Source organism: Macaca mulatta, chromosome 5 (assembly GCF_049350105.2).
Source record: "Macaca mulatta isolate MMU2019108-1 chromosome 5, T2T-MMU8v2.0, whole genome shotgun sequence".
Classification (NCBI taxonomy): Eukaryota; Metazoa; Chordata; class Mammalia; order Primates; family Cercopithecidae; genus Macaca; species Macaca mulatta.
In genome coordinates this window covers 108,193,847-108,205,243 of record NC_133410.1, presented here as the reverse complement: position 1 = coordinate 108,205,243, position 11,397 = coordinate 108,193,847, and the positions used below count along the sequence as shown (strand labels likewise).

Below are 11,397 nucleotides of genomic sequence, written 5' to 3'. Positions count from 1 at the left end.
TGGCTTGTGCAACCAAGGAAATACGTTTTAAACTTTATTTAATATTAATAATTAACCACATGTAGGTAATAACCACCAAATTGTGCAGTATGGTCTCAGAATCTAGAAATTCTGGCCAGGCATGGTGGCTCACGCCTGTAATCTCAGCACGTTGGGAGGCCGTGGTAATTGGATCACTTGAGGTCAGGAGTTTGAGACCAGCCTGGCCAGCATGGTGAAACCCCATCTCTATTAAAAATACAAAAATTTGCTGGGTGTGGTGGCACGTGCTTTATTCCCAGCTCCTTAGGAGGCTGAGATAGGAGAATTGCTTGAACCTGGGAGGCGGAGGTTGCAGTGAGCCAAGATTGCGCCACTGCATTCCAGCCTGGGTGATAGAGCAAGACTCCATCTCAAAAAAAAAAAGAAAGAATCCAGAAATTCTGGTGTGTGCAAACGTATGTATGCATATTGTATTTAGTTCAACTTTATAAGGTGTAACTGTGTATGTCTAATTTGGTTAGATACATTATTCTATCCTAGAAAAGCTGCTTGTTGCTTTGTATTTTAATCTTTCAAGGACAGTTATTTACTCTTGTATAGAATTAGAATTGTTCTGTGGGTTAATTTTTTTTTTTTTTTGCTAGTCTTTTTTTTGTTTTTGTTTTTGTTTTTGTTTTGAGATGGAGTCTCACTCTGTTGTCAGGCTGGAGTACAGTGGCATGATCTTGGCTCACTGCAACCTCCACCTCCCAGGTTCAGATGACTCCTGCCTCAGCCTCCCAAGTAGCTGGGACTACAGGCGTGTGCCACCACTGCCAACTAATTTTTGTATTTTTAGTAGAGACAGCATTTCACCATGTTGGCCAGGATAGTCTTGATCTCTTGACCTCATGATCTACCTGCCTCAGCCTCCCAAAGTGCTGGGATCACAGGCAAGAGCCACCACATCCGACCTTTTTGCTAGTTTTTTAAATGTGTGTGTAAATAGGCAGTACTTTACGTTGTTCAAAACTCAAGTCTTATGCAATAGTACACAGTCTCCTCAATTTGATTTCTGTCCAGGCAGATGACCTAGAGACAACCAGCATTGTCAGTTGTTTAACTTTATTTAATAGAGATTTGTGCATATACAGCAAATATGTATATTTGTAAAAAGTAAATAGTAGCCAGCTATGTGCACTTTTCTGGCACATTGTGTTTTTTCACTTAATATGTCTTGTAGAGCATTACATATCAACACATAACGTTTTCACTTCTTTTTTCTGATGGTATATATTATACTATATGGTTTTAACATAATTATTTCTATATTAATATTTAGGTCATTTCCAACCATTTACTATTTCAAACATTACTGGGATGAATGAACTCCCTGTATCATTCCATACATGAGATAGTATATCTATAAAGTAGATGTTTTGACAACAAATTGAAAAATTTTAGACTCTGTTGGTCAGATAAAACACTTTTGCAACTATAGTTGGTTTCCCAGCTACAATTTTTTTTTAGAACTTCTCCCTTTTTCAAAATAATGAAATGTTTATATGTAAAAAACGAAGTATAAAATAGGTATGTAAGTTTTCTTGTATCTTTTTTTTTTCCCCCGAAACGGAGCTTTGCTTTTGCCCAGGCTGGAGTACAATGACGTGATCACAGCTCACTGCAACCTCTGCCTCCTGGGTTCAAGCAATTCTCCTGCTTCAGCTTCCCGAGGAGCTGGATTACAGGTGCCCGCCACCACGTCCAGCTAATTTTTTGTGTTTTTAGTAGAGACAGGGTTTCATCATGTTGGCCAGGCTGGTCTCGAACTCCTGATCTCAGGTAATCCACCCGCTTTGGCCTCCCAAAGTGCTGGGATTACAGGTGTGAGCCACCACGCCTGGCAAAAAAAAATTTTTTTTGAGCCAGGGTCTCACTGTTGCCCAGACTGGAGTGCAGTGGCATGTTCTCTGCTCACTGCAACCTCCACCTCCCAGGTTGAAGCAATCCTCCTGCCTCAACCTCCCAAGTAGCTAGGAATAGAGGTGTGCGCCACCACGCCCAGCTGATTTTTGCATTTTTAGTAATGATGGAGTTTCATCGTGTTGACCAGGCTGGTCTCAAAACTCCTGGGCTCAAGCAGTCCTACTGCCTTGGCGTCTTAAAGTGCTGTGATTACAGGTGTGAGCCATCACACCTGCCAGGTTTTAGAATAGTAAACTGAAGACCTGTGTACCATGACCTAGGACATCATAGCAGCATTTCAACTTTTTTTAATACTCCGTGATCACATTATTGTATCTTTGGCCCCTCCTCCATCTTCTTTTCCGATTTTTGAGTCAAGCATTCCCTTGTTTTTTGTTTTTTCTACACTAATCTCCCATATATGTATCTTTCACCTATGTGTTTAGTTTTGAAAAAACTAAAAAGCTAGATGTCTAAGGGAAAGATAGTATTGCCACTGTTGATGAAGGCTCATAAAAAATGATAATCTGAACACAGTTTCTGGTTTATAGTTTGGCTTCAGCTTCCTAGAATTTCTACTAGAGCCCTTTTTGGGGAAACCAGTGGGCATGATCATGAACATGTCCTGGGAAACATACGATTTATAGTTGTTATCTGGTGAGGCTGTTTTGCGGGCCAGGCAAAGAATCTTCAGTAAGAGAGTAGTCTTTGGGAATATGCTGCTCTGTATCTTGTTTTAAGATTGAATTAAAGCTGAACTCTTCTGATGTAAAGAAAGTTATCTAATATGGTTAGCAGGACATAAAAGAGAGAAGTGGAACTTCATGAACACATGGTCAAACAGAGATAATAGTCTGGGCTGGACACTTGAGCATTTGGGTTTTGTGTGTGTGTGTGTGTGTGTGTGTGTGTGTGTGTGTGTGTGTGTGTGTTTAGAAAAGGTAGAATAATAGGCATTTTAATCGTAACAGCCATTAAATCACATTGCTCCAGTCACATTCACCTGAATCACACTGCTCCAGTCTGGACTGTTGCCCTTTATATATGGTAAACATTTGTCTTCTCTGGATCTCCTTTTACCATGTTCCTGATTCTTTCATTTGACTTTTGTGTTCCACCCTTCCATTTGCTGTGCCCTTTATCTTCCTGTTATTTGGTTTCTTGTCTCACTTGGGTGGGCCACATCCCCAGCAGTTTTTTGAGAAAAAGTACATAGTAAAAAAATGTTTGAAACCTTGAATATTAAGTGTCATACCTGTAGTTTGGCTGGACATAGAATTCTTCAGGATTCTGAAGTCATGTTTCATGGACTTCTGTTGTAGCTACTGATGAGTCTGAAATTATTCTGGTAGCTAAAAATTACTTTTTAGTGTGATCTGTTCATCTCTCACCCTCCCTAGAATTTGCAGACTCTTTCTTGTCCCTATTTCACAATGATATACCTTAGATAAGTTTGTTTTCATCATTGTACTGTGTACTTATTGGGCGTGTTTTTTTTTTTTGGAGACGGAGTCTCGCTCAGTCGCCCAGGCTGGAGTGCAGTGGCGCGATGATCTCAGCTCACTGCAAGCTCCGCCTCTGGGTTCACGCCATTCTCCTGCCTCAGCCTCCCAAGTAGCTGGGACTACAGGTGCCCGCCGCCACGCCCGGCTGATTTTTTGCATTTTTAGTAGAGACGGGGTTTCACCGTGTTAGCCAGGATGGTCTCGATCTCCTGACCTCGTGATCTGCCCGCCTTGGCCTCCCAAAGTGCTGGGATTACAGGCGTGAGCCACCGCGCCTGGCCTTATTGGGTGTTTTAAAATGGCAACTCATGTCCATCACTTCTCATAGGTTTATTAGTGATTCTCCTCTCTTTTCTCTTTGAAACAGTTGCTCATATATTAGATCTCTTGGATTAGTTCTCTGGAAAATTTCATTTATTTTTCAACCTTCATTTTAAATTTCCATTCATTTTGAAATTCCAGTTATTTATTTTCTCCCTCCTGTCCTCCTTTTTTTTTTTTTTTTTTGTCCTCTGAATGTTCATTTTTATAGCTTCCTATAATTGTTATATACATGCAAAATCTTAACTTATTCCTTTGAGTATGTAGACATGTGTTTTTGAGACAGAGCCTTACTCTGTTGCCCAGGCTGGAGTGCAGTGGCACCATCTTGGCTCACTGCAACCTCTGCCTCCTAGGTTCAAGTGATTATCCCACCTCAGCCTAGCTGGGATTACAGGCGCCAACCACTATACCCAGCTAATTTTTATGTTTTTAGTAGAGACGAGTTTTCACTGTGTTGGCCAGGCTGGTCTCAAACTCCTGACCTCAGGGAATCTGCCCGCCTTGGCCTCCCAAAGTGCTGGGATTACAGGCCTGAGCAGAAGCAAAGTTTTAAAAAGGAAGAGCAAAGGCGAATGGGGAACTTACCATATCATGAAGAAAAACATTGTTAAAAGTAATGGCTGGGCGCAGTGACTCTATAATAGTAGCACTTTGGGAGGCTGAGGCAGGTGGATCACCTGAGGTCAGGAGTTCGAGATCAGCCTGACCAACATGGCGAAAACCCATCTCTACTAAAAATACAAAAAAATTAGCTGGACGTGGTGGTGGGTGCCTGTAATCCCAGCTACTTGGGAGGCTGAGGCAGGAGAATTGCTTGAACCCGGAAAGTGGAGGTTGCAGTGAGCCAAGATTGCGCCATTGCACTTCAGCCTGGGTGACAGAGCAAGATGCTGTCTAAAAAAAGAAAAAAGAAATTTACAAAAATATGATATTCACGTAGGAAGGGATGGGCAGATTATTGGAATACACTGAGCCATCCAGGAGTAGTTTCAGATGTTTATTTGGGCTTTAATATAACTTTGTTATAATACATTTGGAATATTTAGATCAGTGTGAAAAAAATAATCTGTAATCTCAACAACTAAGTGTTCTCTGAAAGTGAACTTTTTTTTTTTTTTTAAAACCATATCCCTCTTCGTACCTTTTCGTTTTTCCCTTTAAATACTTAATTTTCAGCTGGGTGCAGTAGCTCATGCCTGAAACCTCAACACTTTGGGAGGCTGAGGTGGGTGAATTGCGTAAGCCCGGGAATTCAAGACTAACTTAGGCAACATGGTGAAACCCTGTCTCTACTAAAAATATTAATACAAAAAACTAGCCAGGTGTGGTGGCATGCACCTGTAGTCCCAGCTACTCAGGAGGCTTGGGCGGGAGGATTGATTGAGCCCTGGAGGTCGAGACTGCAGTGAGCTGTGATTGTGCCACAGCACTGCAGCCTGGGTATCAGAGCGAGACCCTGTCTCAAAAACTAACTACTTAATTTTCTTAGAGCAGTTTTAGGTTCAGAGCAAAATTGAGCAGAAATTACAGTTCCTGTAACTTACTCCTTGCCCCTGTGCAGGAACAGCTTTCCCACTGTCAACATCCTGCAACAGAATGGCACATTTGTTAGAATTGATGAACCTAAATTGACATTATTGTCACCCAAAGTTCATACTTTACATTAGGGTTCACTCTTCATGTTGTACATTCTGTGGGTTTTGTCAAATGTATAATGACATATATCTATGATTATAATATCGTACAGAATAATTTACTGCCCTAAAAATCCTCTCTGTTCTGCTTGTTTATACCCTCCCCACCAACCACTGATCTTTTTGTCTTTTCCAGAATATCACAGAGTTACAATCATACAGTACGTAGCCTTTTCAGCTTAGCTTCTTTCACTTAGTAATATGCATTTAAGTTCCTTCTATGTCTTTTTATGGCTTGATAACTCATTTTATTTTAGCACTCAGTAATGTTTCATTTTCTGGATGTACTACAGTTTATTTAGGACTTCTTAATATAGGTCAAAAGCACAAAAATAGTGCTTCTTTTTTCTTTTTTCTTTTCTTTTTTTTTTTTTTTTTTTGAGACAGAGTCTTGCTCTGTTGCCAGGCTGGAGTGTAGTGGCGTGGTCTCGGCTCACTGCAGCCTCCTCCTCCTGGGTTCCAGCGATTGTCCCGCCTCAGCCTCCAGATACCTGGGATTACAGGCACATGCCACCACGCCTGGCTAATTTTTGTATTTTTAGTAGAGATGGGTTTCACCATGTTGGCCAGGCTGGTCTTAAACTCCTGACCTCATGATCCGCCCACCTGGGCCTCTCAAAGTGCTGGGATTACAGGCATGAACCACCACGCCTGGCCTTTTTTTTTTTTTTTTTTTTTTTTTTTTTTTTTTTTTAAGTGCTCATTTTTATATGGTTCTGTAATCTGCTTTTCTCCACATTTGTATTAGTTTTAAAGTAATTCTTACAAACATGTTTAGTGCTTACATTATAAATGCCATGGTTTATCTATTACCTTTTGGGTATATCTGTTGATAGATGTATTGTCTCTTAGAAGTCTAATTACTAGGTTAAATAATATAGATCTTTTTATTTTAATTTTACTATTTTTCTATTTTCCCATTTAGCTTTGACTTGGAACTCAGTAGATCCTTTTAGGTTTGGAAGCTTGATAGTTTATTAACTTAAACTAAGTAAATAGAAGGTTGTATTCCACTCTGTAATCCTGGGGACATAAGAAACTGACTATACCTGGTTTTGTAAATTTTTTTAAGGCATATATTTCTTCAAAATATTTTCTTTTGAAAGGTGATTTTAAAACCTTAGTACATAAAAAGGCAGACGTGGTGGCTCACGCCTGTAATCCTAGCAATTTCGAAGGCTGAGGCAGGAGGATCACTTGAGGCCAAGAGTTTGAGACCAGGCTGAGCAATATAGTGAGACCTGTCTCTAAAAATTTTCTGGGCATGCCTGTAGTCCCAGCTATTCAGGAGCATCTCTTGAGCCTAGGAGTTTGAGACTGCAGTGAGCTATGATTGCATCCCTGCACTCCAGCCTAAGTTAACAGTGATACCCTCCTCTGAAGGCAAAAAAAAAGAAAAAGAAAAAGAAAAAAAAATCTGTTGGATAAGAAGTTGTTACAGAAAACAAAATGACCTTATTAAAGCTACAGTTTAAATTGAAATTATAACCTTTAACTTTTAAAAATGAACACATGTAATTTATTTATTTATTTTTTTGATACGGAGTTTTGCTCTGTTGCCCAGGCTGGAATGCAGTGACACTACCTTGGCTCACTGCAACCTCTGCCTCCCAGGTTCAAGCAATTCTCCTGAGTCAGCCTCCCGAGTAGCTGGGATTATGGGCACGTGCCACTATACCTGGCTAATTTTTGTATTTTTAGTAGAGACAGGGTTTCACCATGTTGGACCAGGCTGGTCTCGACCACCTGACCTCAGGCGATCCACCCATCTCAGCTTCCCAAAGTGCTGGGATTACAGGTGTGAGCCACTGCGCCCGGCCAAACACATAGAATTTTAACAGTAACTGCTCATTTGTTTGAACTGTGACATGTAAAGATAGATTTAAAAAAAAAAAAAAACTAGAATTTAATTAGTATCATGAAATTTTAGTTATGTTTTCTAAGTTTTAAAATGTATAAACATTTAAATAGCAGTTAAATTCTTTAAAAGATTTGCCTTTCAAATACTTCCTATAAAGCTTTAAGGAATAATTGAAATGGAAAATACCGTGTTACTGCAGTCAACAGTTTTGTGCACTGGTCCTAATGCCATTTTAATGTTGATATATTTTGAATCATTTTTTACTTTTGTATAATGTTCAACGTATGTAAATTTTTCTTTGTTTTCTTTCTTTTTTTTTTGTTTTTGAGATGGAGTCTCGCTCTTTCACCATTCTGGAGTGCAATGGTGCGATCTCAGCTCACTGAAACCTCTGACTCCCTGGTTCAAGCGATTCTCCTGCCTCAGCCTCCTGAGTAGCTGGGATTACAGGCATGCACCACCAGGCCCAGCTAATTTTTGTATTTTTTAGTAGAGGCTGGGTTTCACCATGTTGTCCAGGATGGTCTCGATCTCCTGATCTCATGATCTGCCTGCGTCAGCCTCCCAAAGTGTTGGGATTACAGGCATGAGCCACCGTGCCTGGCCGTACGTAAATTTTTCTTTTTCTTTTTTCTTTCTTTTTTTTTTTGAGACGGAGTTTTGCTCTTGTTGCCCAGGCTGGAGTGCAGTGGCGCGATCTCAGCTCGCTGCAACTTCCCTCTCCCGGGTTCAAGTGATTCTCCTGCTTCAGCCTCCTGAGTAACTGGTGTTACAGGCATGCGCCACCACGCCTGGCTAATTTTGTATTTTGGGTAGAGATGTGATTTCACCAAGTTGGTCAGGTGGGTCTTGAACTCCTGACCTCGTGATCCACCTGCCTCTGCCTCCCAAAGTGCTGGAATTATATGCATGAGCCACCGCACCCAGCCTGTAAATTTTTCTAGTTATTTTAAATTATGAATCTTCTGGTAGCCTTTGGTTTAAATAGTACTGACATTTAAATTTTATCATTAGCCTTATCATCCTAGTTCACACATCTGTTATTTCTTGTGTCTGTGTTATCACCTCCCCAAACCCAAACTGAATTTGTGATGTTGGCTTAAGCTGCATAATATGTGCAAAGTAATATGATCAGTAGGTACATATTAGTGCTCCCTTAAGAATGTTCATTTAAAAAATTTATTTTAAAATGTTAAAAGGTGCCCACAAGTCTTTCTTTTTTCTTTTCTTTTTCTTTTTTTTTTGAGACAATGTTTCACTCTCGTTGCCCAGGCTGGAGTGCAATGGCTTGATCTCAGCTCACTGCAACCTCTGCCTCCCAGGTTGTAGTGATTCTCCTGCCTCCACCTCCCGAGTAGCTGGGATTACAGGCATACGCGCCACCACGCCCGGCTAATTTTGTATTTTTAGTAGAGACAGGGTTTCTCCATGTTGGTCAGGCTGGTCTGGAACTACCAACCTCAGGTGCTCCACCCGCCTCGGCCTCCCAAAGTGCTGGGATTACAGGCGTGAGCCACCACGCCTGGCCTCCTTCAACTCTTTCTAGTAGTTAAGAATGTGCTGGGCACGGTGGCTCACACCTGTAATCCCAACACTTGGAGAGGCTAAGGTGGGTGGATCACGAGGTCAGGAGTTCAAGACCAGTCTGACGGAGATGGTAAAACCCCATCTCTACTAAAAATACAAAAATTAGCCAGGCGTTGTGGCGGGCGCCTGTAATCCCAGCTACTCGGGAGGCTGAGGCAGGAGAATCACTACAACCAGGAGACGGAAGTTGCAGTGAGCCGAGATCGTGCCACTGCACTCCAGCCTGGGCAACAGGGCAAGACTCCATCTCAAAGGGTTAAAAAAAAAAAAAAAAAAGGATGCATCCAAGTTTTAGGCTGGGCGCGGTGGATTATTCCTGTAATCCCAGCACTTTAGGAGGCCGAGGCGGGTGGATCACTTGAGGTCAGGAGGAGTTCAAGACCAGCCTGGCCAACATGGTTGAAACCACATCTCTACTAAAAATACAAAAAAATGAGCCAGGTGTGGTGGTGCATGCCTGTAGTCCCAGCTACTCGTGAGGCTGAGGCAAGAGAACTGCTTGAACACAGGAGGCGGAGGTTACAGTGAGCCGAGATCATGCCACTGCACTCCAGCCTGTGTGACAGAGTGAGAATCTGTCTCAAAAAAAAAGAATCTATCCAAGTTTAAAAATTGTTTATTTGAAGATCAGAAATGCAAGTGTGAACTGTTGGGATTTTTTTTTAATTAATATGTTTAAGTATAGTTTGCTGAATATCCAGAAATATATAGCTCAGCAAACTTAATCATCTCGATTCACTCATGAGTTTAGTGCTACTTATTAATTTTGATCAAGTAATTAGGTTATTATTTAAATAAACAGCTATTGAATTTTTATAGTATTTTTGGACACTGCACAATTTGTACACATCATCACAACTCTTTTCTTTAGTAATCCAGCTACCAGTGATTTTTTGTTATTGTTTAGATGCCATTTTATATTAATTGAAAAGCACTTTAAGAAGTACTGTCTTTTGAATCATAATTGATACATGATGTCTCAGGGTCTTTTACATGAAAAAATTTTTTCCATGTGAGCAGTGTTTTAATGTTGAAAGATTTGTATTTTGCTAAATCTCCATGTGTTGTTTTTTTACTTCAACTTTCTAGGTTAAGGGAGGAGTACAAAAGTCATAGTTTTGATCCTTTATTACAGGTAAGGAAGACCTGCAAAATCCACAGCCACATTTTCATGAGTGATGCCATATTAGCTGGTATTCCTTTACTATAAATATATGTTTCAAAGCTAAAACCAAAACAGTTTAATAGAGGCAACTTTTCAGTGTTTTACCAAATTTTTTATTCCTTACAAGACAGGTGGTAAGACTATAGTTGTTCTTGTGTACTAGTTACTTAATTACACTAATTTACATATGGGAGGGTGCTGTGAGGAAATGCATGGTTTCTTGAAAAGAACTGGGGACTGACAGCCACCTCCTCCATGGTTACCCTGGCTCTTTGTCCCACCCTTCTCATGGTGCTTGAGGGACCATGGCTAATCCTGGCCTGAGACAAATTAAGACTACTGTGGTGAAGCAGTTGGTCAAAAAAAAAGTGATGCATGAAAAAGAAGCAAAACAACAAGAAGAAAAGAAAAAAAATGAAAGCTAAAGATGGTGAAAATTATGCCATTAAAAAGCAGGCAGAAATTCTGCAAGAATCCCAGGTGATAAGCTCTGATTGCCAGCACAGGTTGGAAGCTGCATAGTTCTTTGGCGGATGTTAGAAAGTGAAAAAGACTTGAAAAAGGCTGAGGAATATAAAGAACATTTAGTACTGGATTCAGTAAAGTTAGAAGCCTGAAACTTTTCTGTACGGAATGTTTTTTGCATTAAATCATGGGGTCCAGTTTACATTTCATTATTTTTGACCACTGCTGTGTGTTCAAGTGTGAAAACGTGATTCTTTTTATGTGATTGTATACATTTCTTTGCCTGATTTAATATGTCAAATGAAGGACAAAACTGAGAACTGAGTGGATACTACAAAGGAACAGAAAAGTATGAAGTCTGTTTACATATTTCTATTAAATAATGTTCTCATTAAAGTTATTTGTACACATAAAAGAGGTTTTTACTTACACTTACCTGTATATGTGAGATATTTGACCAATGGGTATTTAGGGTCCTGTTGTGCATAATAATACAAACTCACTATATAGTTGCTTTTTTTTCCTGGTGGTGGATTTTTTTGTGTGTCTGGGAGGAGGGTGAGTTGTACCATTCATGCCTCTTTTACTAGTGTACTGGCAGTGACGTGCATTGGCAAGATGAGCAAAGGTGTTGAGCCTGAGGCTGTAGAGCAGAGCACGGTGTATATTATAGACTTATGTTGCCTAGAAAGAGAATCTTTGTAACCATATAATTTATTATTCAGTCCTGGCCACCTTTGGGAGTGAATGAGAGTTCTATTAACAATTATACTGAAACAACAAACAGGTAGAACTAGGACATGTGGTGTTCTTAGCCGTAAACCCTGGTAGTCCCGGATTTAAATGACATGTTTACTTTTCCAGGACTTC

The 11,397-nt window shown here is 40.3% G+C and overlaps 1 pseudogene across 1 annotated transcript; it reads left to right on the top strand.

Annotated features, from left to right (window-relative positions):
* The first annotated feature begins 10,009 nt into the window (after positions 1-10,009).
* On the top strand, positions 10,010-10,798 carry LOC144340813 (tubulin-specific chaperone A pseudogene; annotated as a pseudogene). Its single transcript, XR_013417239.1, has one exon. The product of XR_013417239.1 is annotated as a tubulin-specific chaperone A pseudogene (transcript).
* Positions 10,799-11,397: the final 599 nt, after the last annotated feature.